Source organism: Eptesicus fuscus, chromosome 11 (genome assembly GCF_027574615.1).
Source record: "Eptesicus fuscus isolate TK198812 chromosome 11, DD_ASM_mEF_20220401, whole genome shotgun sequence".
In the NCBI taxonomy this organism is placed as follows: domain Eukaryota; kingdom Metazoa; phylum Chordata; class Mammalia; order Chiroptera; family Vespertilionidae; genus Eptesicus; species Eptesicus fuscus.
The window spans coordinates 86,547,359-86,574,882 of NC_072483.1; the positions used below are offsets into that span (position 1 = coordinate 86,547,359).

Here is a 27,524-nt window from a genome sequence, read left to right on the forward strand (position 1 = left end):
AAGGTACGCGACTTCAACTGCTGGAAAATAATGCCAGACACAAAGCAGAATCCCTTACAGGTTCCCACAGAAGAGCGGTCTCCTCGTATAGCACGTTTAATTCAAGTATGTGAAGATCATAGATCTTGAGGCATCTGAATTTTATTTCATTTGCACATCAGTGCTAATATCTTAAAAGATGAAGGAAAAAATAGGTACTTGCTTAGGAAAACTTGGGAGCGGGGAAGATATGAAGACTCCCGAGGCTAATGGGAAAGACATCAATCCTTCCTCGCACGGTGGCTGACCACATCCCTCTCATATCAACGGCCGCAGCATGTGCGCAGTGGCATCTATAATCATAAATCAGGAAGGAGTTGTTTCAAGCGCAGAGTATATATTTTTTAAAGCATCACTTAAAGCATTCTTTCATGACAAAGTGTAATGTCATTTTTGTTTTACCATAAATAAAAGAGCATGCGGGATACATTCTTGGCACACAGTTACCTGCCAAAAGTAAATGTTGTTTGAATTTATCGTAAGTGATTGATTGCCATTATTAAGCTCTTCTGATACACGGAGTTAGTTGGTCACATTCTTTTATAGGCTACATTGACTTCTTTTACTTCATTCTCCTCAACTTGAAAGTCTTGATGCCAAGGGATAAATCTCAAGGGGGTGATTGTGTGATGCATTGGTTTTGCAAATGCTTAAGTTGTTTTGTTTTTGTTGTGTGTGTGTGGTTGTTTTTTTTTTTCCAACTTATATATCATTCCTCTCTGATGGGAAAGAAAATTATTGGCAGGATCAGTGTTCTAGATATGGAAGTAAACTTTTCTTTAAAAGTTCAGTAATTCATCAAAGTCACTTAGAGTCTATTTATTTAGTACCTACTGTGCGCCAGGCACTGTGGACATTGGGAACCCAGGAACAAAGAAAACACTGGCCAACATCCAATCAAAGCACTAAAATGTGGAGGAAGATTTTCCAAAATGAGAGAATAAAATCTTCCTTGCATATAAATTGTTTTATTAGATAATGGATTGATACTGTAATATTTCAATTCAGGTAGAAGTCGTTTTAATTAATATATGGGTTAAAACACCTGTAAATTTTAATGAAGATAAAATCCACCCCTGAGCTACAGGCATGTTAGCCAGGCTGCAAATGGAACAGGTCCTTGAGGCAGACCTTGTACTGGGACTCAGACGGCTCAACCTGAGACTTGCTTAGAGGTACTGGCTCATGAAACGTTTGGCTTCTGGCCCTGTGAAAGGCCCCATGATCTTGTAACCCAACAACCCCTTTGATGTTTCCTAAGCATGCCCTCCACCATTACACTGGAGGTGGATTTTTTAATCTTCTAATAAAAGCAGCATGAGAGGTACTAATGCTCAGAAATTCTTGGTTGACGTGTAGTATGAGCTTGCATATAATCACAGCAGGTCTTGAATAGGAGCTAATTTACCCAAACTCCTGCAAATGGATGCAAGAGGCTTTTGCATTTCTCTAAAGGAGCCATTTTATTGGTTCATTCTATCACTTACATGTACTGGGCCTCAGTTTCCTGACCAACAGGTTAGAAAGTAAAAGGACTAGATTAATTACTCAGGTCTTTACAACTCAAAATATCTAAAACTTTATTTTTCTGAGTCTTATCTTAATATTCATTATCCCTGAAAGAAAAATTATAGTTTTAAAATGATCACCCATCTATATATACTAGTATAAAAGGCTAATATGCAAAGTATCCCCTCAGGAGTTTGACTGGAAGACAAAGTTTGATTGCTCGCTATGATGTGCGCTGACTACAGGGGGTGGCGCAGAACATGGTGGGTGACCAGGGGTGGAGGCGGGGTGCTGAGGGAGTGAGGGAAGGAGGAGGCGGGGAGGCAAGGAACCTGATAGGCCCTGATCACCGGCCAGGCCTAGGGACCCTACCCATGCACGAATTTCATGCACCAGGCCTCTAGTTACAATATAAATGAGTTATTAAGAGACCCAGACACAGGACAGATAATTCTCAATGTTGGGGAGGGTTATGATCAAGGGCATGAAGAAATAACTGATCTCAGAAATAGCTTCCATGAAATGAAGATGAATAAAATGTAAAGAAATAAAATAGATTTCATCTCAACATAGATTAAGTGTTAATTAACTTATGGCACAAATATACCTAGTATTTTACAGTCAGGATAACCATTGACCTATGAACTTGCCAATTATGAGAAATTATATGCTCTTCAGGGCTAGTTGCTTTGTTATACGCAACGTCTCATTTGTAATCTTTCTCAATGCTACAAACCTCCATGTAGGAGCTCTTCCTTACTTTGCACCTCACGATTTCACTGCTCCCACCTTGTCCATCTGAGTCCAATCTCTTCCAACACATTCCTCTACCTACTATCACCTATAAACAACACTTTCATTGTATCACATTACTTCCCTCCCAAAATTCCTATACTGGATCCTCATTTATGACCAAATTAGACAAAACACAAATACTTTTTAATCCCTTCATGTGGAATGTCGATCTTATTTGTCTACTCAAATCTTTGAAGTCCAGGCTACCAGGACCACTCATGCCTTGAGGCCTCCTTCATCCTATTTTCCCTTACTAAAAACCTTCCTTTCCCTCATTTAACTAATTCACCTTTAAATTCCCACATCAAACCCCTTTATTCATGAAACATTATTTGAGTACTTTATTCTTCATTACCCTTCATTCCTTCCTGCTTTAATTGAGGCTGCTTTGAGTGTTTAAAACAGACGTTAAACACACACACACATATCCTCAAATACCTACCAGGGCCAGGCAGGTCACACAAATGAGTGGAGCAGGTGAGAATAGAGATCATGGTGAACCTGAATGTGCATATTGCACCTAAGTGAGCAGCTCCTGTCAGATCAAACCAATATTGCTGTGTGGGAATGGCCACTGTTGCCTAATATTCTACAATGGAATCAGAAATCCAGATTTATTTATGTTTTGGCGTGAAATGTTCCTATATTTAAAATACTATGGACCCAACACAGTGTGTCTTCACGCCTGCAGGCTGAATTTGCCTGCAAGACCACCAGCTTGTGGCCCCTGCATCTAGAGCACTTATACTCTGCATTACACAGTAAAATGTGGACGCACAAGTTTGTTTAAGTGTCGAATATCGTTCCATCAGAATTCAAGAGTCCTTCTCAGTTTCTCTATGAACTCTGTGAATATTTTCTGTATTCTTAAAATGAATAGTCCGGTGCTAAGTGTGTGGACACACCACTTAGCTTTGTAAATGACCAGCACACACGTAGGAAGGTACCGCTCTCTGGTGACAGGTGCGCCTCATTATGACGTAGCTCCTACCCTGTCCTAAGCAACAGATATTTATCTTCTTTGAGAGCAGCAAGATCACAGACTTTTACTGATAGGAAAGTCACATTAGACCACATATCTAAATCCTGCCTCGGTTTATTACTATTAATACTTAATTAAGTCCATTTGTATCTGTCAGTAAATGTCAGGTCTGTCACATATGGTTCAGATGATATTAGTAGCAGCACATGCTTTAGAAGTTCAGTTTCCCACATAATTTTGTTTCCTTGAGACAGATCCCTTTAGTAAGGTAAAATGTCAGGTAAACTTGTTAGAATGAGACATGTGTACATACAGCAGACCTTGGCTAATTTAACCAATTAGGTAATTTGCTATATCAATTAAGTAATGTAGTAATGTGCACTGGCTTCATTAATGCAGTGGTAACCCTTTAACTTGATACAGTCACATTTCTTTATAATAAGCAGCTCATGTCTCTACGCCCAGCCCCTGACCTGTTGTGCTGAGTTTAATGAACCAGGATCTCATTGCTCAGGTTCACTTAGAACAAGGATGAGGTTGGGCCGCTTTCTGGGGAAGAAGTTCATAAACACGGATTTCTCAAAGAAAAAAATTTGATTCTTTGGAAAAGACGTCTGGCCACGGGTGTATGGAGACAGCAAGACAGAACTGATGAAGTCAAGAAATCATGAAAAGCCCGGTGCTGGGGAAAGAACACAGCAGAGGGCTGCTGTTGAACTCGGGGAAGGGGACAGGGCGGCAGGGAAGCACAACGCCACGCTGAACCACCGTGTGTCCAGACAAATGCCTGAGAGCTTGCTGACCATGGAGGAAGGCAAGAGGGCCCTTTCGGCTGCCTCGTAACCACAGCGCTGGGGGTGTGGGGTTTTGCCTTCCAGAGCTCCATGTCCCTCTCTGTGGCAGGGCCTGCTTCTGTCCAAGGAACTGGAAATCCCTAGGCCTTCGAAAAGAGTTGGACCATGTGGGCTGATTAAAAAGGGCTGCATTTTAGAACACAGATGAGTATCAACGCTGGAAGACAATCTATAAGCATCTTGGCAAGCCCTGTTCAGAAAGCAACAAAGCCAGCAGGCTGAGCTCCCCAGCTTAAGCATGAGTGGCGGTGGCCCCACGGTACAATGGATGATCCTGGCGGTGGCTTAGTGTTGGTTGGCAATGGGCAGTGCTGATGTAGAGACCTCTCAAAATCGCTCCTGCTCACTCTGCTCCTTCCTACCAGGTCATCACAGGGACTGGAGGCCTCAATGACCCCTCTCCTCACCGCCCCTCTCCCCCCCCCCCCCCCAATCTCCACTCTGCCTGGATAAAGTTGGTTTCTGGATGATCCTCTGTGGCTACTCTCTATGACCTGTTCCCTTTTCACCCTGTCTTTTGATTCTGAACATGTTCTGCTATCAAAAGCCCGGTTCCTGCAGACAAAATCTGTGGCTTTTCTGACACAGGTTTCAAAAGCCCCTCTTGGAGTCCAAAAGTTGAGTATTGACTGTTTTTTCTTTGTCACTAAAACATAAAGCTGCCAAAAGGAATGGATTCTTCCGACTGAAGAGGGGGGTGATCAGATGCCAGAGTGTGTGGAAAACTAAGCCACATCAATCAGTATTTTAAAGTATTACTAATGTTCCCGGTTGCTGTTCTGTCTCCCTTCTTAGATGGTTAAGTTCCTTCAGGGCAAGAGTCATGTCTTGTTAATCTTTAGAGCCCCAACCCAGGCACAGTACCAGACATATACAAGTTTTCATTTTTTCGCAAGTTATTAAAATGAGAAATAGAAATTATTTGAACTAGGTTTTAGAAAATTACTGTAGACTTATTTAGAGAGGAATGCCCAAAAGCAAGGTGATGATGAAAGCATTTTGCCTTGGTCCTCCTGTCCCAAGGCTTTCGGTTGCCAAGTTCACCCCTTCAATTATTCTTAGAGGAAGAGTCCTGCTTGCAAATTAGGATGTTATGGCGACCTATAGTCAATCCACCAGATTGTTTAAGAAAAACTGAATATTCTTACCCTAGTCATCCCCTATTATTTTATGGGAAATACTGGTGTGTGGCTTTAAAGCTGGGTGAAAACAGTGAAGGATTAAAAAGTACAAATTGGCAGTTACAAAATAGTCACGGGGAGGTAAAGTACAGCTTAGAAAATATAGTCAGTAATATTGGAGTAACTATACATGGTGTAAAATGGGTGCAAGACTTATTGGGAGGACTGCTTCATGAGTTATATGTCTACCCACTCTGTTGTGCACCTGAAATTAATAATATCATATTGAATGTCCCCTGTAATTGAAAAGTTAAAAAAAAATTAAACACCAGTGTGAAGGAGCCCATACCTCCATATGCCTCCACAAATTTTCTTTCTGGATTTCTCCCCTGCCCTACCTGTCATACCTCCTCCCCTAGTCAAGTCTTAGTTTAAATTCCCAAGGGGGGTATTTTTGCAATGTAATTCAAGGCAGTCTTTTATTAAAATATAATATAAATATAATTTGCTTCTACTCAGAACGCAAATTGAGAGAATATTAGACATATACATGCTCAATAGTTTCTAATTTAATTAATTTCATATTAACTTGGGACTGTATGAATAGTGTACTAATAACTACACTTACCTTCCCAGGCCCTTAGGCCTTTCACTAAGGAGACCTTGGGCCATGTGGTGTATTCGGGCAAGTCTACTCTCACAAGCCAATTGTCCTGAATTCGTAAGAGTTTTGTGCTGGAAAGCAGTGGGCACATTGCACACTGGTTCTGTAGCCTTACAGAGGTCTGCAGCTTGCATGCTATCTGATACTGGGCAAAGCTCTGAGGATTTCAAAGCCCCAGTTTCTTCATCTATGACAACAACCTCCCTCACAAAGCTGCTGGGAGAGCTAATTAATATCCTTTAATGGCCCAGGACATGGTAGAACACTCTATCAGCTGCTAGGCAGCTTGCAGCCATACAGAAAAGCTCAGTGTTCTTCCAATTCAGAATTCTCGGCTGGGTGCTTCTTTATCTAGCTCTTATTTTATTTTTATTTTTTGTCTCACATCGTTTACTTTTAAGGTAAGGAAAGTTGACAGCTTTATGAGAAAAAATAAATCTGGGCATGAATTTTAATATTTCACTTACTTCCAAAATGCTTTAGAAAAAAATGTCTTCTTTTTGTAGAACAGTTACATTCATATTGTGGTATGACTACCAATTCATATAGTAGATGCATTTGTCTCGGTGGCAGTGAATAGGAATATAAATGTATTGAAATATCTGAGCATTGTCACAATAACAAAGAGATGACTTGAAATTCTCTTTGTTAATGTGATTTGAGTGGTTGAGGATTAAATTTGATACTTGAAGGAGTGACATCTTTTGTTAAGTAAAAATGAGAAAGGTCTTCAGAGGGGGGAAATTTTCTTCAAGTTTGTTAAAATTGGTTTAATTATCAGTGTCAAATGTTGATGTGAAAATAGATTTTAGTATCATAGATGAAATGAATGGAATAAAGCAACTGAGCATTATTCAGTAATTTTTTTTTCTTTTCTCTTTTTTTTACTTTGTATGCTTTTGCAAAATATACTGCTCACTAAAGAAAAGGTGAATTTTTAAAATATAGAAAATAAAAAGTAAAGATGGACATTAGAGTACAATTTGTAAAGTATAGAAACTTGATAAAATGAAAAAATTCTATAAAAATTCAAACTGTCAAGTTATTGGGGATTTACAGAAAGGTATCACTGCAAATATATTTGTAGTGGCACCATTTAAATTTGGAAAAAAAAATAGAAACAATCTTAAATTTCCAAATCTAGAATATTAAATGAATTGTTTTATGTCCATATGATAGACTACCTATCATGTTACAGCTCAAAATCGTTTCATAAAAAAACTTGTAAAAATGCTAAATATTCACAATAAGTTATAAGTCTTTCAGCAAAAAGTCAGGTTACCAAAATGTTTGTATGTGTACCACAGTAGGCCAGAAAAACTGAATTAGTTTTAGCACCAACCACTAAGTATATGATCTGTATAAAATTCTAGCAAAATTTTATTTTGATAGACTTTTGGTTTTCTTTTTGTTTTAATTAAAATTTAGAAGTATGAATTTAGAAGCATTAAGTCTGCTGAAAAAATTGAGAACTCCTGTTCTCTAACATACAACTCGTGTGGCCAATAAAAGGCCATAGCTGCACAAGAACTTCAGACCCCTCATGGCAAAGTAATAGAATCCAATCACTTTCCTTTGCTCCCACTTGATATATGATGGAGTCCTGCAGGATTTCCTATATTTGTTCATGCCATTCACCCGCAGACACCCACAGACCTTCCTAGACGTGGGCTTCCAGCCTGTAGATGTGCATCCACATGTCTCCTCCACTGGGGGTTGAAGGTTGGTCTCTGGGGAGCTAAAGTACTTGCTAGATGCCACATCTCTGCAGGGACAGGACTTCTGGAGTCACTTCCCTAAAGGTAGCAAGGGTGTTGTCTGCTTGTGCAAGACCTGAGCAGGCTACTAACTCCAGTCCTTTCTGCATTTGTTCTTGGCGTGGGTCTCTGCCATTGGCCAAATATGAGTGGACTCTAAAGGTACAAAGGGAGGTACTCCTTACACGGGAAATGTTCCATCAGAGGCCCTACAGCAAAACTGCCAGGACCCACGTTCACTAATCCTGGAGTTCCTGTTCTCCAAGCAGTCCTTCTCCCCAGTGTCCGGGGATGACAAAGTCCTTGGCTCTGGTTTAAGGTCTAAATCATCAGGAAACTCTCCCACTTTCTGCTTCTATCATCATTTCTCCTTCGTAGTCTCCTCTGGGACTCTTCTGCTCCCTGGTTCCGCTCAGGGCCTTCACCATCCACTGGATATGTTTTATTAATCTTTAACCACAAAGTGAAAGGCCTCATGGATTTAATCCTTCTTCTCTCAAACTCTCTGAAAATGGACAATCAAAAGTATTGTGAGAGGGATTGTAATCCAATGATGTTCTGAGAAGTTTACATTAGTTTATCTTTGCAATTTTATTATTTGCAGAGAGGTCGTTGTGTATGTGTGTTGGAGGGGGAGGGTCTATCAACCCCTCTCCCCAATAATGGACAAATTTTCATATTGTGTAAAATGCACCAAGATCCATTGCCCTCTCTTTTTTCCTCTGCCTTCTGTCCTTTTATACCCTTTCAGCTCTATGGTGTCAATAATGAAACGGTTAGAAAATACTCAATTGAAATCTTAAAGTTTCAGTAGGTAACATTATAAAACGGAAAGAGTTTGTGTGTGGTTATCTTGCTAGCAGGTATTAAGCTGTTTCTAGCCAGCAAAATAAGATGAAATTATATAGGTATTGTTCAAGGCTAAAAACTATATTTAAATTAGTATATCTTTCATCTGACCCCCACTAGATTTAAAGTAAACAACAACAACACACACAACTTTGGGGTGAAAAGAAAGAAACAGTCCCCAGGCTAAGGAAAAAAATAGGAGACTAAGGCAGAAAGGAAGAAAAAGTGGCAGCTTTAAATTTTTACCATGAGCAAAAGCCATCGTCTAGAATGTTTGAAGTCAAATCATCTATCCCTCCCTTCTTATTAATGAATCATCTGTGTTTTTAAATATCACAAGTTGATTAAAATACACCGTACACTAAAACTGCAAAAATGAATACTTTGCCTTGAATTCAAATGATATTGTTTTGTGGGTTTGTTTGTTTGTTCTCTGTAGAGTTAAATGCAATGACTAAAAACAGCAGAAGTAGGGCCATTGGGCAAAGCATATTTTGATTCCATGATGAAAATGGATTTCTATTTCAAAACTAAATATCTAAGGTTCTATATTAATGTTTTATAAAATATAGACTTACAATTGAAATATATTATAATGAAGTATGTCCCAAATAGAAAGACTGAATTAGTTTTAGCAGCAACCACTAAGTATATGATATGTATAAAATTCTAGTAAAATTTTATCTTGATAGACTCTTTTTGTAAAATTAGAATTTAGAAGTATGAATTTAAGAAGCATAATAGTAAGTCTGCTGAAAAATTTGAGATCTTTGCTAGGGCTATCTTTAATTAAAGTAAAGATTCACATATATACATATATTTATATAATTTTATATATAGTGTGTATGTTACATAAATTAAAATTATATCTACTCTCATAAGAGTCAAAAGAGGATTTGGATAAAAACTCAAGAGCCTGTATTTACACTTGGTTCTTTGCTAATCTAACTCTGACTATGAAATCACTTGGATCTTTCTTCCACGAACTTTGTTATAACAATGCATAGCATGAATATTGTGTTGATACGGAATGTTGCATAGTGTGAAAAAAAGAGTTCATGGTTTTGAAAAGAAAGCAAGATAAATGCAAAAGCTTTAATATCAGAACCAGATTTAGAAAAGTTGCTATGTATTTGAATATATGAAAATATGAAGGTTCTAATATCAGTAGAAATTAAATAGTAAGAAGCAGATTTTTCCCTTTTTGTGTGCCAGCCAGAACTGAAATATATAAATCTTGCACTTATAAATATACATTATCTCATTGTAGATCAACCAGATGGTGGTGAAGTGAAACTCAGTGTACAAAATGTTGAATACTGAGCTGCTCAAGTGTTCCCATCTTCTGAAGGTGGGATGGGGATGAGGACTCCGCCCTCTTCCGTGAGGTGAGCTGTGCCACGGGGACTGGTAGCTTAACGCAGTCACCTTCTAAAAACTCCAAACTCTCAGCTGTGCAAATGCCAATGGCTTTCCATTGACAATGAACTGAAACTATTGAAAGAACTATCCCCAGAGGCTCTTAGAGGGCAAAACTGAATGAGAATTTGTGAATGACTCAAGAAGAAAGAAATTTGACAGTATATACCTGGTAACCGTGACATAGAGGGGACGAGGCATGGCGACTTTGGAAGTGAGATGACCTGCAATCAGGCAAGGATGGTGCATTGCCTCAAAAAACACTAGAAACAGTAATGAGAGTGACTAACACTGGATCTGCTTTTTATTGCTTTGCACCAGCAGTTCTAACAATGTTAAAGACAAAATGTTCCTCCCATGGGTCAGGTGCTCCCCCGCCTTGGTATCACTATCTAGCGAGGTGCCTTTTAAGGACAGAAAGAACTACATAGGAAACCTTGAACTTCATTCAGGAGTGTTATTGCTTGGATTATTATTGGCATTGTTCTTTAAAAAAAAAAACATTTAAAGATTGTTAGAAAACTACTTTTGTTTATCTTCTCAAAAAAAGTAAGATTTTCATAGGAAAGAGGAATGGAGATATAATCTCAGAATGAAAAGGTACAGAAATGCTCTGTTGTTAGAATTGAGTAGTAAACATCCGTATGCATCTGTTTCCTGTTCTGGGTCCATTGATGTGATCCAAAAGCAATGATTCACCGTAATTTATCTTAGTGTCTAGATTATGAGATTATTATCTCTGATGCTTATTTTTTTCCACCCTGAATTTAATCTGTAGAAACAGCTAATTCCTAACCTGGAGCAGGGACCTTTATTAAATTTAATTTTTCTATTATTTTAATATTGTGGATCCAATATATTTTAAGATGTTAGACCCTTGAAACTACATAGTTCAGACCCATGCTGTCCAACATGGTAGCCGCCAGCCACATATGGGTGTTGAGCACTTGGAACATGGCTTGTGTGGATTAAAGTATGCGGTAAGTATGAAATATACACGGGATTTAAACGAATTAGTACAAAAAGGATGTGAAATTTCTCAGTCACTTTTATACTTATCACCCACTGAAGTAATATTTTGATACATTGTCATAATATATAGTATTCTAAAGTAATTCCATTTGTTTTTCTTAAACTTTTTAAAGGTGACTATTAGGAAATTTGATGGTACCTATGTGACGTGCATTATGTTTTTACTGGGCAGCATTGCTGTAGAAATGGCCCTGACCCTGCACATGACATTGCTGGAACTTTTACCTTGACCTCACCTCCACCTTGAGAAGTTGCATACCTTCTGATACATAGCATCTTTCACTACAATATTAAAAATTCTAACATATATATATATAGTTTTTATTATTGTCTTTGTAAATAAATTTTCATTTAGAGTTATGCACATTTTTACAACATCTATATTATTTTAGGAAGAAAAATAAATACTTTTACACACACACACACTCACACACAGACACAGACACACACACATGTATGAATTTAATACTTACTTCTTCCTGCCCAATTTAAAGGCAGGCATACTTATCCATAATGTATGTAAACACAGTGGGTTTTTTCCTTAGTTTTCAGCCTTTAATGAGTGTCTGCAGTTTGTGCTACGTATTTACCTGTAGTAATTCATGAAATCCTCAAAACTCTAAGGCAGGCATTATCACGAGTCTCATTTCACAAGGAGGGAGGCGGAGGCAGTAGAGGGTGAGTAGCTTGCCCTGGTCACAAAGCTCAGGATTCGGTGGAGTTGGGATTCAGACTCAGGCAGGATGGCTCCAAGCCTCTCTCCCACCAGCCTGCCATCCTCCCTCGCACCCATGACAGCTTTGTGCTTTCTAAAGTGAGAAGCAGAGTGACGTAAGGGAAGATGTGGTGATTGTTTTTTGCGTGGGTAGTTTCTGTAGTAGTCTGACACACTCGGATACTGCACCTTTCTCGCTGCCCCTGTAAATAAACCACCTCTCCTTCGGCGTTGTCCCCAGGCTGCACCTCAGTGCCACCAACACCAGAACAGGCGTTCCGTTGACATCAGGGGACCCAATGGTTCCCCAGAATCTGCATGCTACGCACCTTCTTTTTCCCCCTAATATATTTTTACTGATTTCAGATAAGGAGAGACAGTAACGTCAATGATGAGGGAGAATCACCAATTGGCCACCTCCTACACACCCCACACTGGGGAGCAAGCCCACAACCTGGGCATGTGCCCTGACCAGGAATTGAACCGTGACCTCCTGGTTCATAGGTCAATACTCAAGCACCGAGCCAAGCCGGCCAGGCAATCTACACCTTCTAATCAAAGCCAGCTGGCACTATTTAGGTCTCTTTTTTAAAACTTTTTTTTTTTTAACAAAAACAAATCTTGCTGAGAACCTGTATGCCAATTTCATATGTTTTAAAATCTCATAATCCCCTTCAAGGATTATAATGGGAATGCTGGCAGACCGCTCCCCGCATCGGTTTGGGTGGGTGGCACTACCCTATATATCTGTCGCTATGGCATATTTATGCAATAAAATTAAAATCTTGGTCAGGAATCAGATAGAAGCTCCATATTTTTGATTCACTCTTCTCTGTTATTGCTTATCATCCTTGAAGATATATATTTTTTGGCATCTTGAAAACAAGGAATCTGGTTGCTATTTCTTTAGGCTATATAAATACACCCTGTTTATATTAAAATGATCGGCAAATATACTTAAAGTTGGAAAACATGACCACAGAAAACATCTTCCCCTCTCTCTACTAAACACGGTGATATACTTTTATTATTACTCAACTTTTGCCGGGGCGAAAACCTTCTTCACATTTTCACATATTCAGAGATTTCCTTCATGTGGTCTGAGTATATTCTGTTGTAGACTTTATTGCAGTTATAAAAATATCAAAACATGTATTTTACAAGCATATATTACTGTAATATATGTTATAGCATTTGTGGATAATGTACCCATATTTTATTATAATTACAACTATTTCAGTGTTTTACCTTGTAAAACACTTAGCTTTGAACAGTAAAATGAAGTGGAAAGGAGAATCAGGGAGGGATGGATTTGAGACCAGACTTTACCATTTTCTAGCTGTGTGACTTTGACAAGGCCCTTTAACCACCCTGAGCCTCAGCTTTCTTACATCTATAGATAGACTTCTTACAAAACTAAACATACTCGTTCCATATAATTCAGCAATTGTGCTTCTTGGGACTTACAAAAAGGAGTTGAAAGCTTAGGTCCACACAAAAACCTGTACATGGATGTTTATAGCAGCTTTATTCATAACTGCCCAAACTTGGAAGCAACTAAGATGTCCTTCAGTAGGTGAATGAATAAACAAATCATGAACTATTATTCAGCACTAAAAAGAAATGAGCTAACCATGAAAAGTCACGGAGTACACTTAAATGCACATTACTAAATGAAAAGCCGATCTGCAAAGCCTACACACTGCACAATTCCAATTATATGGCATTCTAGAAAAGTCTGAACTATGGAAACAGTGAACAGATCAGTGGTTGCCAGGGATGGCAGGGGGAGATGAATAGGCAAAGCACTACCACAGTGGTAGACACATGTCACCATTTATTTGTCCAAACCCGTAGAATATACAAAACCAAGAGTGAACCCTGATGTAAACTACAGACTTTGGGTGATTATAATGCGTCACCAATTGTAATAAATGTACCACTCTAGTGGGAGACATTGATTTGGGGGGAGGCTATGCATGGGTGGAGGCAGGGAGTACGTGGGAAATCTCAGTACATTTTCCTCACCTTGGCTATGAACTTAAAAGCTGCTCCAAAAAATAAAGTCTTTATTTTAAATACTAGCATTCCCGTTGCAGGAAAAATCCTGCAATAGGGTTTCCTGCTGCACTCTACCCCGCCCTGCCTGCTCTCTTCCCTTCTCCCCCGCCCCGCCTTCTCCACCAGCCAGCCTGCTTTTCCCTTCTCCCCCAGCCCCGCCTCCGCTCCTCCCTTCTCCCCCGCCCCGCCTTCTCCGCCAGCCTGCCTGCTCTCCTCCCTTCTCCGCCAGCCCGCCTGCTTTTCTCCCTTCTCCCCCAGCCCCGCCTCCGCTCCTCCCTTCTCCTCCCCCCTGGCTTGCTTGCTTCTCTGCAGCTTTGCTCCCTTCTGCAGCTCTTGGCTTCTTTCTATGCTGTCTTGATATGCAAAGTAGCCGCCATCTTTGTTGGAGTAATTTGCATACTCATCCTGATTGGTTGGTGGGCGTGGCTTGGCTGGTAGGCGTGGCTTGGGTGTAGCGAAGGTGCGGTCAATTTGCATATTTGTCTATTATTAGGTAGGATTATGAGCATGGTAGATGAACATGTGTAACAACCAACTCATGGGGTAATTCATGTAGGAGGAGAGGTACTAGTGCATCGTTTTCAATTTTTCTACATGAAAACATTATACCAATGCTCTGTCCCCTTTGTTGTCTTTTGGGGAACAATGTCAGATTTTGCAAGGTTTCCAAAAAACACTTTCTGGAATTCTTAAGCCTGGGCTGGGGTTACAAAAGAATAGGCTTTTGTTTTGAGATCAGTGACAGATATTACTTCCTCTCTCCATTCAGGTTTACTTTGTCCTAGAAATGAATTAGATGTGTAACTTAACAAGGCACAGTGAGCACAGAGATGAGTTCAAACCAGACTTCAGAGAAACAGATGGATGGGTACATTGAAGAGAGAGAGGACATTATTCATTCTACTTTTTTAGTGTCTTTTCTGATCAGCATAAGTTCTCATAAAGATGGTTCTTACATGTTGAAAAGTGAGAGCAATTTAAAATAATGATTTTTCTTTAGTTGTAAACTTTAAATACTTTTTAATGACATATCATTAAGTATATGATTGATCGTGATGTCAGTGAGTAAAATTTCAACCACAAATGAGAAAAAAAGAGAATATTCCTTACCAGTGGGATTGTACGCCCCTGTTCCTTAAAAAATTTAACATTTTTTAGGCAGACATGACTTTTTAAATTTGATTAGAATCTGAAAAATAAAAAACTCTTCTCAACATAGTTCCCCCAAATTTGATCTACTTAGATTTGATCATGTTCCCTATTAAAATCTGATTCTTCTGTTAACAGGACTTGAGATATTGTACCTGTTAAGTCATAATAGGGAATGCTGGAATAAAAGTTAGAATAATATTTCAAATCCATCATTAGTGCTTCGAATAACAAAAGCTGACATTTTGTGCTGGTGTGCAGTCAGCAGGAATTTGGCAGGAAGATATCAAGTATAGTGTTTCAGAAACGTTTCACAGAACTGATGGGCCATTTATAGGGGACTCTCTCTGGTAAAGAGCAAACTTTGTAACCAGTGTGAATAACAAGATTAAAGCCAATCTGAACCTGATCAGACCACTCTTTTGCGCCTAGGAAAATGACAGCTATCCAGGATTGTCCTCTGTGTGACTCAGTGAGCAAAATGCCTGCGGAATCCAGGTAGGTCTTATTACTTTAGTTTTTCACACTGGATTTCTGTGTTGGAGACCATGGCAAGTGCACAGATCACTCCTCACTGCACAAAACCCACCACCCTGTGGTAGACAACCTCTTTAGTAAATGGACCAAAGAGGCCTAATGAGAACATGGCAGTCAACTTCTTTGTGTGTGATGATCTTTACATATGAAAACTAATATGAAATAAATAAAATAATTTTAAACATTTTTATTTAAAAATGAAAGTACCTACTATACATATGCATTGTTTTAAAAAATAAAACAAAGTACCTATAGATAAAGTATTTTTCTAGGTTATTGGGATATAGCAGTCAGAAAAATGGGGTCTCTGTTCTTACCCAGCTTGGGGGCTAATGAGGAGACATACAATAAAAACAAAACAACTGCCAAGTTGTGCGATGGGCCTTGAAGAAGGATAATAAAGAGTAAAGTGAGGAGGGGATGGGAGAGAATGACTAGAGAAAGCCAGCATGGCCACTGTAATAAGATGTTCTGTGAGGGAGTGAGACTTATAGCTCTGGGAGGAAAGAGCATTCCAGAGAGAGAGAGAAGTGCAACATGCAAAGGTACCATGGAACGAATGGGCTCAGCTTGTTTGAAGCCCATTGTGGCTGGAGTGGGGCGAGGTGTCAGGTAGGGAAAAGTAGGAGATCAGGTCAAAGGAATAGTGGATATCCAGATCATAGCGGGATTTGAAGGCCGTGATTAGGACTGGATTTTACCAGGGGCAAATGGAAATTATTGGAGTGTTCCAGAGGAGTATGATCTGACTTGGAATTTCAAAGGATTGTCTATTTTAGTTTCCTGTGTGGAAACTAGGAGACAGTGACCCAGAAGCATAGGATTGTGGTGTGGACCAAGGTGGGGGATGAGAGAAAAGAGGAATCAAGAATGACTTCGAGGTTTTGGCATGAGTACCTGGTAGACTACAATTGGAATATGTTGAGATGGGGAAGACTAGAGAACAAATTTGGAGACAGCAATCAAGAGTTGGTTTTCATAAATGTTAACTTTGAGTTGCCCAATAGACATCTGTGAGATGATGCAAAGTTAGCAGCTGATATATGGGTTGGTGAATTGTAGGAACTGTTAGTGCTGGAAAAGCTCATTTGAGAGTAATAGTCTATGGAAGGGTATTTAAAAACATGGCCATCGGTGAGAAGACCTGGGGACTGAGTGTAGGTAGAAAAGAGAAAAGTCCTGAAGATTGAGCCTTGACGTATCCGACAATTAGAGGTTGCAGAGATGAAAAGAAAATAGTCCAGGGGACCAAGAAAGAGTGGTCAGTAGAGTAGTGGAGAACCAAGAGAAAGAAGAGCCTTGGAGTCCAATTGCATTTCAAGAAGGAAGAAGTGACTGGTGAATCAGATGTGCCTGAGTGGTCAAATAAAAAGTACACAGAAATGCCTATTGGATCTGGCAATCTGATGGGTCTGTGTGACTTGATTAGAGGTGATTTCTATGTTAACTCCTAGTCACTGGGATAAGAGAAGGCAAGTGATCTCAGATGGCTCCACGCTGTGAAGCCCAGTTGACTGTGGAAGACAGCAGCGTTAGAGAGGACATGACTTAAGGAGGCAGAAGGAAAATGGACCTCATTCAGGAGCAAAGTCAGAGGCAGAAACTGATATTAGCTAGTCTTATGGTTATTGTGATAATGGACTCAACAACACTGGATACATCCTCCCAGGAAAGGTGTGCAACGACAGCGTAGGCTTTGACGAATTTCCTTAGCAGGGGAGGAGGGGGACGTTAAATAAAGGACGTTGTGCCATCCTCCCATGTATTCTTCACACTGATGCCAGAATAATATTTCTAAACACCAATTGATCATGTCACCTCCACTGGCCAAAACTCTTTACAGCTTCAGGATGATTTCCAAACTCCATAGCCTGCCACAAAGTGCTGTTTATGTTGTGATCATCTCTCCAACCAGCTCCATCTTTTGGGACTATCACCCAGCCAGCCTCCATGCCAACCTCACGGGAGGATTTGCTATTCTCTCCCTCTGCTGTGCCACCTTCTAATCACTTCCCTTGCTGCGTGGGGAAAGCCTGACCTTCTCAGCTGACCCAGCATCTCCTCATAAGAACCTTCCCTTGTGTCTCCAAGTTCACCCGAGGCCACCCTCTTCCACTTCGCAGAAACCTCTCTAGGGCATTTATACTCTCCCATGATTGTTTCACTTTCTGTCTTCTGCTTACAGATGGGGCTAACTTTCATTTCTGTATCTGCGTTTCTTGCTCTACTTGCACCAAGTGGGCCTTTAATACGTGTTTGCTAAAAAAAAAAATAAAAATGCATAGACTATCAGATAGTAACAAGTGAATTAGCCAAAGAAGTGATCAGAAATATTTCATGAGAGATTTGGGAAGGGGAGCGAATGGTGACTAGTACCATGTTCCACCCAGGCCATGGGGAATGGGAAGGAGAAAACACCGGGTCCAACAATGAGGCAGCCAAGGGTGAGCTCTGAGTGACCAGTGACTGTTCAGCAAGAGTTTGGCCAGAAGCCACAAGAAGGCTGGGTCAACATGGTCTGGGCACTGAGGGTCAGGTGCAACATGCATGCAGCATGTGCGATTGACTCTAGTTAAGACGTCTAGGGACCAAGGGAGCAACAGTGAGGTGAAGGTCAGGCAAATACCTTTAGGAGAGTGTGTGCACAGGCATGCAGGGAGCAGCAGGGCTGAAGGGGGCAACAGGAAGGAGACACTAAAGAGCCAAAGGGGCTTGGGACAGGCAAGTGGGCTGGTCTCAGAGAAACTTAGGGTGAAGTGCAAAGGAGGAGGAGAAAGGCCTCCGAAAAGCAGGAGGAGAGATTACCCCCAGCATGGCGAGGGCTTGTTGGGAACACTTGCATTAGGAAATGTGCTTGGATCTGAACGGGGTAGGAGGCAGAGATTTCACTGAAGGGTGAGGGTCTGGGAAATGCAGCGCCTCTCAAACCTGGTTTTTAGAAGGTGCTCGGCACTTAATCCAGACACCTGCCTCTGTTTAAATGTTTAGTCTCCTCAGGTCACATCTCTTGACACAAACAGTAACACATCTGCCCCTCCCCTGCCCCCAACACACAGCAAACGTCATCCAGCCTATTCTGTTGCTGTAATGTTGCTGGCACAAAATTTGAAATTTACTTTTTATATACTCATGTTTCTTCGTTTTTGTGTCTGTATGTTAAAATAGATGGATGTTGTGCTCTAACTAGTGATTTTAACAGCAGCCACACTATATTTTTATGTATATTTTAAAGCACTCTGCCTCACCCAACTGGCGTGGCTCAGTGGTGGAACATCGACCTCTGTACCAGGAGGTCAGGGTTCGATTCCCGGTCAGGGCACATGCCTGGGTTGTGGGCTCAGTCCCCAGTATGGGGTGTGCAGGAGACAGCTGATCAATGATTCTCTCTCATCATTGATGTTTCTATCTCTCTCTCCCTCTCCATTCCTCTCTGAAGTCAATAAAAATATATTTAAAAAAATAATAATAGTAAGTAAAACAGTATGTCCTCAGTTTTATAATAACTATTTCAGATCTCAGTAATTTACTTTAGATAACTGGAGTTGGTTATTGTATTTAACATTGTTGAAAATGAACTCATCTCCCCCAATGTCTGTATAACCTTAGTTTTGTAGCATAATAGTTCACTCTGGCATTAGTCTGCCTGTGGGTGAACGCTGGCCCCTCACTCCCCAGTTTTATGAGTTTAAGCATGAAGCTTACTCCCTCTGAGCCTCAGTTTCCATGCTGGAAGGGGAAGAGTCGAGTAGTACCAACTCATGATATTACTGGAAAAGGTGGGAATGGTGCTGGTGCGTAGGAGTATTCAACAAACACTTATTAGCAGTAGAACGATTAAAATGCTATGATGATGTAAAAGGCAAGCTCATCTTTCGCTTCACATCACTTTTGTAATGGCTTTAAAAGAATAACAAATAATTATCCCTGCCCTAACCGGTGTGGCTCAGTGGATAGAGTGTCGGCCTGTGGACAGAAGGGTCCCAGGTTCGATTTCGGTCAAGGGCATGTACCTTGGTTGTGGGCACATCCCCAGTAGGGGGTGTGCAGGAAACAGCTGATTGATGTTTCTCTCTCATCAATGTTTCTAACTCACTATCCCTCACCCTTCCTCTCTGTAAAAAATCAATAAAATATATATTTTTTTAAAAAAAGGAAAACCATATTTTAAAAAAATACATATCCCTCTTTCTCACTTCTTAATCTGCTGGAATAATTGGTCATGTGGTGTGAGGCCAGGAGAGTCTCTGATAAGTGAAACATTCTGGAAAAGGATGTTGGATATTGAAGAGTTTCTGCTACAGTGAAAATCAGGTGAACCATCCCATGCAAGGGATTCAGGATGCACATTATACAGCGGAGGATGCGGCGCCTCTTCTGCAAGTAGGACTAGCAGGAACCTATGGAAGGTGAGAGCTGAGTGACCGCCGCCTGGTTCGATGGCGGGTTTTTTCCTGGTTGCTAAAGAAAGGAAAGCTCCATAATGGAGGGCGAGTGACCTGGGAAAGAATAAGCAAACCGAAAACTACTAGCTGGTTTCAGGGAAGGAAGTCGGTCCCCGGGATCCAGTTCTCTCTAACATTAAGTGACGCCCGTCGCTGCTCCAGAGATCGTGACAATGCCTTTGAATTTGGTTTCAGAGATGACAATGCCTTTGAATTTGGTTTCAGTGGAAGGACTGGGACTTATTACAGCCGCCGCAGCCCAGCTCTCAGGACCAAATTAGGCATTTGCGAGAGCCGTGCCCCGAGAACGTGATCTCCAGGCTGCCAAGAGGAACGGGGAAGCTCTGGCCTCTGGATGTTATTAGTGGATTCCTTCTATCTATGGAGGGTTTTAGAAGGGTAGTTAGCAAGCTGTAATTTTAAGCCGACTTCATGTGCCTGGCCTTGAGGAAGCCATAAACATGTAAGTTCCCGTCAAACTTTCTAGCGAGAGCACATTTCCAAATTACCAACCGAAAGTGACCATTAAAATACAAGCACAGAGAGATTGGAGCCACAGTGGAATTGAGAGAATTGTCAGCACACTTTATAATAAAGTGAGTGATAGTACAAAATCTGAATCCACCAACTAAACTATCATTTAAAAAAAAAATTAGAGTTCTCAGAGCTCCTGTATGCTACGAAGAGATTAAAGCAATATTTTTTTCCTGCACTGAACAGGCCTTAGAGTTAGTATTACTGTTGTTGCCATAAAAACGACTATAGCTCCTCTCTCCTGGTAAAGGACTGTGAGGCAGGATGCTACGGAAGGTGAGCGGCAGATAACCACTGCCTGCCTGATTCAACTCTGTATGTCTTGGAAAACTCCCTTTTAGGCAACTATCAATGAATCATTCATTATTCATGGATTCCTACTCCAATGTCAGGCAATTAGGGACATAAACAAGACCGGCGTGGTTCCTGCTCCCGTGATGTTTGTAGTCCAGGGAGGAGGATGTGCAACATGCAAATAAGTACAAGAGAACTGAGACTCTCACCGAGGCCGAGCGCGGCGCCCTCTGGGAGCGTGTAGCAAGGAAGTAGCTGCCTTCCAGCAGCTACAAACACCTGTGGATGAGAAGCGCCTTAAAAACCCCTCTGATTACAGGAGTGGAGAGTTCTCTTCAGTACGCACATTGCACAAAAATATTTCAAGGCTGAAACAGGTTTACCCTCTGCCACCCCCCAAAATGATTTGAGGCAACTAAAATCTCAGTTAGCAAATTAGCCTTAGGTGTCTGCAAAGCAATCCTTTCCTTTCTTTTGTCAATAAACTTTAAACAAGATAAGCAACTCCCCTCTTTGTGGCTAACCATGAGAGCGGTGGTCCTTCCAGCTAAGGAGGTGAGAGCAAGGAGGCATCCCAGAGGGTGCGATCTCTCTCTCGGCTTCTCCCGGGCGCACGCTTTTGGCCGAAGGGCTGTCTGCATGGCTGCTGCAGCGATAAATATTTTTCCTTTAACCCCATGACAAGCATTTAATTGACAATCTGATAAACGCTACCAAGCTATCAGCTCTTTTTCTCCAGTGTTCTATCATCAATTATCTTACCACTCAGAGTGTCCATGAAATATTCAGGTCCCAATGGCATCCGAAGTGTGGCGGGTGCCAGAGCGAGGTAGCATATGCTCAGCGGCACATGCTCCGTGACCCGGGAAGTGTGCCTTCCTCTCGGAACACATGCCTGGGACCATCGCAACAGAAGTTCTCGAGTGGCGACCAAAACACACTTCCTTCCAGACAGACGACACGGCCTGTCATTTTTTTTTTTTTTTTTAAGAAAAGTGACTTAATCATTCCAATGAAATGTGTTTGAAACAAAACTAAATGTCAGCGATTTACATCTTTTGTACCTGATTCTACGCTGCTTTGGCTTATGAGCCTTGTTGATGACAGGGTACAAGGGAAAGTATAGACATAAGGCCAAGCTCTACTTCTCTGTGAGACGTAGTTTTCAATATATATCCAAACATAAGTATAGGAAGGGTTCCTCCTCCCTCCCTCAGGACTTTTTCCTCTCAGATGCTTCAGGAGATAATCGAGGACTTGGTGATGGGCCCTCTCGTTGCCTTCGGGACTGTTTTGATGGAGGATAAAAGCCAACTATTTCAGAAAAAAGGTACCTACTAGTTTTGCAGAAAGCAACTCGGACTGTGGCATACGGGGGGAACTATAGGAACCCTTGAGTCAAATCTTCTCAATTTATCCAAGAAACACAAGGACCCAGAGTGGAGGAGGGCACAGCTCCAGGCCACACAGCTGGTCAGGGCTGGGCCCAGAGGAGCTCCCTGGCTTCTCCTCCCAGCTTGGCTTTCATCAACCAAGTTGGCACTTCCCAGCCTGTTTGCTATTGTGAAGAAGAGTGGCTGACATGAACAGATGAGGACGGGGCCAAAGTGAAGAGGCCGTGGGACACGCCAAGGGCGGTCTTGGGAGTCTGAAGCCCGGAGCCCCGATCTGGGCCCGCCGCCACCTCGGGCCTGCCATCTCGCTCTCCCTCTCAACTGCCATGTCAGACTGAGGAGACCCTCTCCTGAGGCTTTCTGGGCCTTTTAGGGAGAAAAGGACAAGTAAATTCAAAATTCAATATTAGTAACAAAACCAACAAGCAACGCTGAAAATAGACTGGTCGTTGGGGACTTAAGCCTTCAGGCGCTGGCCCCACTCGGAGCTCGCGTTTCAGCATTCCCACTTCCCACTGTTTATTTAGGTCACCTCTCTGCGCCTCACTTTCCTCATCTGTCAAATAGATTTAATAATATTTACCTCATGAGGTTGCTGTTGAGACGGACCGAGAGCGTGCCTATAGAACTGATTTATAACACTGGTGTGTAAACATGAATCAATTTAACTTTTTTCCATAATTATCTCGCCCCAAACTGTGGCAGTTTATTTGGTGACATCATAGTCACATTCCTTAACGCTAAAGTCACTTCTTTTTCAAAAGTCACTTTTGGTTACAGAATCACACATATTTGGGTCTATCAGAATCGTGCATGTCAGTCGAGAAAACTCATTCCTGATTTTCAAACTTCTATCTCAAAGTCTCCTATTCGGTTCACAGCTCAGTCTGGGAGTGTGCTGCGTGCGAGCAGGAGCGGGGCATGACGTGTCTTATGAGTTTACTTCTCTTTTTATTCTCCTACTTTCCATTCCCCAAACCATTGAGCCTCTAGAAGCCAGTCACTTCCAGGGCCTCTGGCATCTCTTCCCCTCCATTAGGGAGAGCTGGCCCCATCACCCAGGAATTTCCATGGGATTTAGGAACTAGGGATGAAGACCAACATTTTCCTTTTATCTCATGTCCATTTTTTAAAATATATATTTTCTTATTTCAAAGAGGAAGGGAGAGGGAGAGAGAGAAACATCAATGATGAGAGAGAATCATGGATCGGCTGCCTCCTGCACGCCCCACACTGGGGGTCAAGCCCACAACCCGGGCATGTGCCCTGACCTGCAATGGAACTATGACCTCCTGGTTCATAGGTCAATGCTTAATCACTGAGCCATGCTGGCCGAGCAAGTAGTTAATGTTAATAAGCATAAAACTACTTAGCTGCAAAATGTTGCCTAACTCCCACCTATAAGCAAAGAGTGTGTGGATGGAGTTTGTTTTAAAAGAAGAAAAGGTATGTTTATATTTTCAAGATGCATACACTCTTTTATAACATCCCAGTGGCTTTGCAATCCTTTTAGGATAAATTCCAGTTCTTTTCATAAGGCCCACCTAGCTTGGCCTGCCCTGGCCTTGCATCTCTCTCATCTCCTTTTCCTCTCTCCCTTGTGTCTGCTCTCCAGCTGTAGACCCCTAAGCACACTGCTCCTCCTGCTGGCCACGCCCCTCATGCACACTGCTCCTCCTGCTTGGCCACGCCCCTCATGCACACTGCTTCTTCAGCTTGGCCACGCCCCTCATGCACACTGCTCCTTCTGCTTGGCCACGCCCCTCATGCACACTGCTCCTTCTGCTTGGCCACGCCCCTCATGCACACTGCTCCTCCTGCTGGCCACGCCCCTCATGCACACTGCTCCTCCAGCTTGGCCACGCCCCTCATGCACACTGCTCCTCCTGCTGGCCACGCCCCTCATGCACACTGCTCCTCCTGCTGGCCACGCCCCTCATGCACACTGCTCCTCCTGCTTGGCCATGTCCTTGGACTCATTCTCACCAGCCTTGACTTAAAGGTGCTCCTTCAGGTTTCAGCCCTGTCATCTCTTCAGAGTTTATTACCCTCCCCAAACAGTGCCTCCGTTATGCATTTGCATAGCTTACTATGGCTGTCTTTCAAAACACTTTACCACTGTTGTAATATTTCATTCCTTTGTGCCACCCTTAGCTAATATCTGCCTCTCCCACAAAACTCTAATTTCCCTGAAGTCAGGGACCATGCCTTTTTGCTTATTATTGCATCCCCAGGGCCTAACTTAGTGCCTGGCATAGGATAGCCATTAAAAACTACATTAACAAAATGAATGAATTAATTTAAATAATAATTGCTGTTATTCTAGATTTTAGGACTCATCCTACACCACGTTAATAGTGTATTTGCACAATTCCACCCACCAAAGTTCTGTCTTTCTTCTCTTTTTTTCTGACATCTGAGAATGCTTCATGAGATCTGTGTACTAAAAGTATCGTTCCTTTCCCCATTTATTTTTTTTAATGGAGTCATAAAATTTAACTCACTCTACAATTTGGATTTTTAGAAAAAGGAAAGTACTTTTAATTCTTTCTAAATTTAATCTACTTGTCCTCTGCCAATTACCACCACCCCCATCCCAATCTCCCACATATTGGTTAGCAGGGGAAAAAGTCAAATAAGACTTAAAATCTCATCGGATCCAATGATTTAAATAGTCCTTTTAGAGATCAGTTTCTCACATAAACTTTATGTGCAATCTCAGCTAGTCCCTCTCTTCTGTCTCCCTCCTAAAGTCTGAGTTTATGTGTAGCCTATATGACTTCATGGCAACAGAGATGGAAATGGGGATTTTAGTCATGATGTCCCATGCCTTCTCTGGTCTTTGTTCTCTGTTGTTTGCCTTGCTGGCATTTGAGCCTGGAGTCTGATGCCCACTGTAACTCGTTCTTTAGTTCACTGTGGCTGGGTCAGAGACCAGCAGTATTCTCTAGCAGATAAGCAAAGCACCTTATTCCTTATGTGTATCTAAAGGCTGCTGTTCATTAATGGCCCACCCAGTCATCAAATAACCTTATGGATTGTCTTGTACCAGCTCTAAAAGAAACGTTGTTCTCTGATAAGGAGTTAATATCCAAATATATAAAGAACTCATAGAATTCAGTAGCAAAAATACCAAACAATCGAATTTAAAAAATAGGAACTTAATAGACATTTTTCCAAAAGAGACATCTAAATGGCCTACAAGTACATGAAAGGGTGCTCAACATCACTAATTATCATGGACATGAAAATCAAAGTCATAAGGAAATATCACCTCACACCTATTAGTATGTCTATCATAAAAAAATTAGAGGTAAGTATGTAAGTATTAGGTGAGGAGAAAAGGGAACCCTTTTCTAAAAGTAGGTCATTAAATTGGTGCAGTCACTATGGAAAACAGTATGAAATCACTATTTTGAAGAAATATCTGTACTCCCATGTTTATTGTAGTATTATTCACAATAGCCAAACTGTGGAAAGAATCTTAATGTCCATCAATAAGTAAATGGATGAAGATGATGTCATATATATATATATATATATATATATATATATATTGAGTGGCCAGATTATTATGATCTCTGAATGCATAATAATCTGTCCACTCAATGTATATATATATATATGTTAGAGGCCCAGTGCATGAATTCATGCATGGGTGGGATCCGGCCAGCCTGGCCAAGGGGTGGGGACATAGGCAGTTAGCCGGCCTGCCTGCTGGTCGAACTCCTGGTCAAGGGGACAATTTGCAAATTATATAGGATATACACTGAGTGGCCAGATTATTATGCGTTCAGAGATCATAATAATCTGGCCAATCTGGCCACTTAGTATGTATGTATGTGTGTATATATATATGCCTAAGTGACCATCGCAACCAAACGGACAACTGAAAAGGCTACATGGGGCGACCAGGCCGGCAGGGGGGTTAGTGAGGGGTGACCAAACCACCAAATAGCAGGCTGCGTGGGGTGAACAGGCCTGCAGGGGAGGCAGTTGGGGGTGACCAGGCTGGTGGGGGGGCAGTAAGGGGCAAACAGGCCAGCAGGGTGGAGGTTGGGGGCGACCAGGCTGGCAGGGTGGACAGTTGGGAGCCACCAGGCCAGCAGGGGGGACAGTTGGGGGTGACCAGGCCAGCATGCGGGGGGCAGTTAGGGGTGATCAGGCAGGCAGGTAGGTGAGCAGTTAGGAGCCAGTGGTCCCAGATTGTGAGATGGATGTCTGACTGCTGGTTTAGGCCCAATCCCCAGGACATCCCCCATGGGGTCCCAGATTGGAGAAGGTTCAGGCTGGGCTGAGGGAACCCTCCCCACCTCTAATATATACATAATGGAATATTACTCAATTCTAAGGAAGAAGGACATCCTGCTGTTTGCAACAACATGATGGATCTGGAGGGCATTATGATAAATGAAATAAGCTAGGCAGAGGTAAATAAGTACTGCATGTTTTCACTTACATGTGGAATCTAAAAAAAGCCTAACTCAAAGAAACAGAGGCTAAAATGGTGATTACCAATGGTTAGGAGTCGGGGAGAAGGAGAGATGTTAATCAGAGTACAAACTTCCGCTGTAAGATGAGTAAGTTCTGAGGCTCGAATAATGCATAATGATTATGATTGATATATTGAAAGCTAAGGGAGTAGATCTGGTAATTATATGACCTGATGCAAGTGTTAGCTAACAGCAATATGCGAGTATAGCAAATCATATTTTGCACTATATAAGCATATCAAGTCATGTTGTACACCGTAAGCAATGTTATATCTGTCAATTATATCTCAATAAATCTGAAAAAACTACAAAGTATACTACAATTTTTTAACTCAATATTATGGGGAGGTTGACATTTCTCTATGGATTCTCTAACTTGGCCCATAGTCTCGAGTTACTTATACAGCCCGAATTTTGAAGCTTCCCTACTTAATTACATACTGATTGATGTATACGTAGGAAAGGTTTCCAGCAGCTCTTCCTGGTTATGGGACATGTACTAGTATATTGTTAAGTTTAGGATTTTATTTGGAGGGGAGCCAAACCAGGGTTGATTTGGGAGAGGCATGACATAAAGCCACCCAATTTGAGGAAAAGTGAGGTAGCCTGGAGCTTTGAAAATTCACTTAAGTTTCTTTAGAGGCCATGATGCTTAAATATTTCATTTCACAGCAGATAAAACTGAAGCTCAGAGTAGTTAGTGATTCACTCAGATCACAGAAGGTATAGGTATCAGAATCTACATACAAACCCTAGTCTTTCCAGCTCCAGTCCCTTTGGCCTTTGTTGCTCTGTACCACACTGCCTCTCAGAGAAAGAAAAAACAAAGAGGGAGGAAGGAAAGGAAGAAGAAGGGAAGAAAACAGAAGACCATGTGTAGGTAG

The 27,524-nt window shown here is 41.5% G+C and overlaps 1 long non-coding RNA gene across 1 annotated transcript in view; it reads right to left on the minus strand.

The window, feature by feature from the left end:
- Positions 1 to 208: 208 nt before the first annotated feature.
- LOC129150712 (uncharacterized) overlaps positions 209 to 27,524 on the minus strand; it is a 187,848-nt gene continuing 160,532 nt past the window's right edge. The window contains exon 3 of the long non-coding RNA XR_008557439.1: positions 209 to 332. This is a non-coding gene — a long non-coding RNA (uncharacterized LOC129150712). The remainder of the gene's footprint in view (positions 333 to 27,524) is intronic.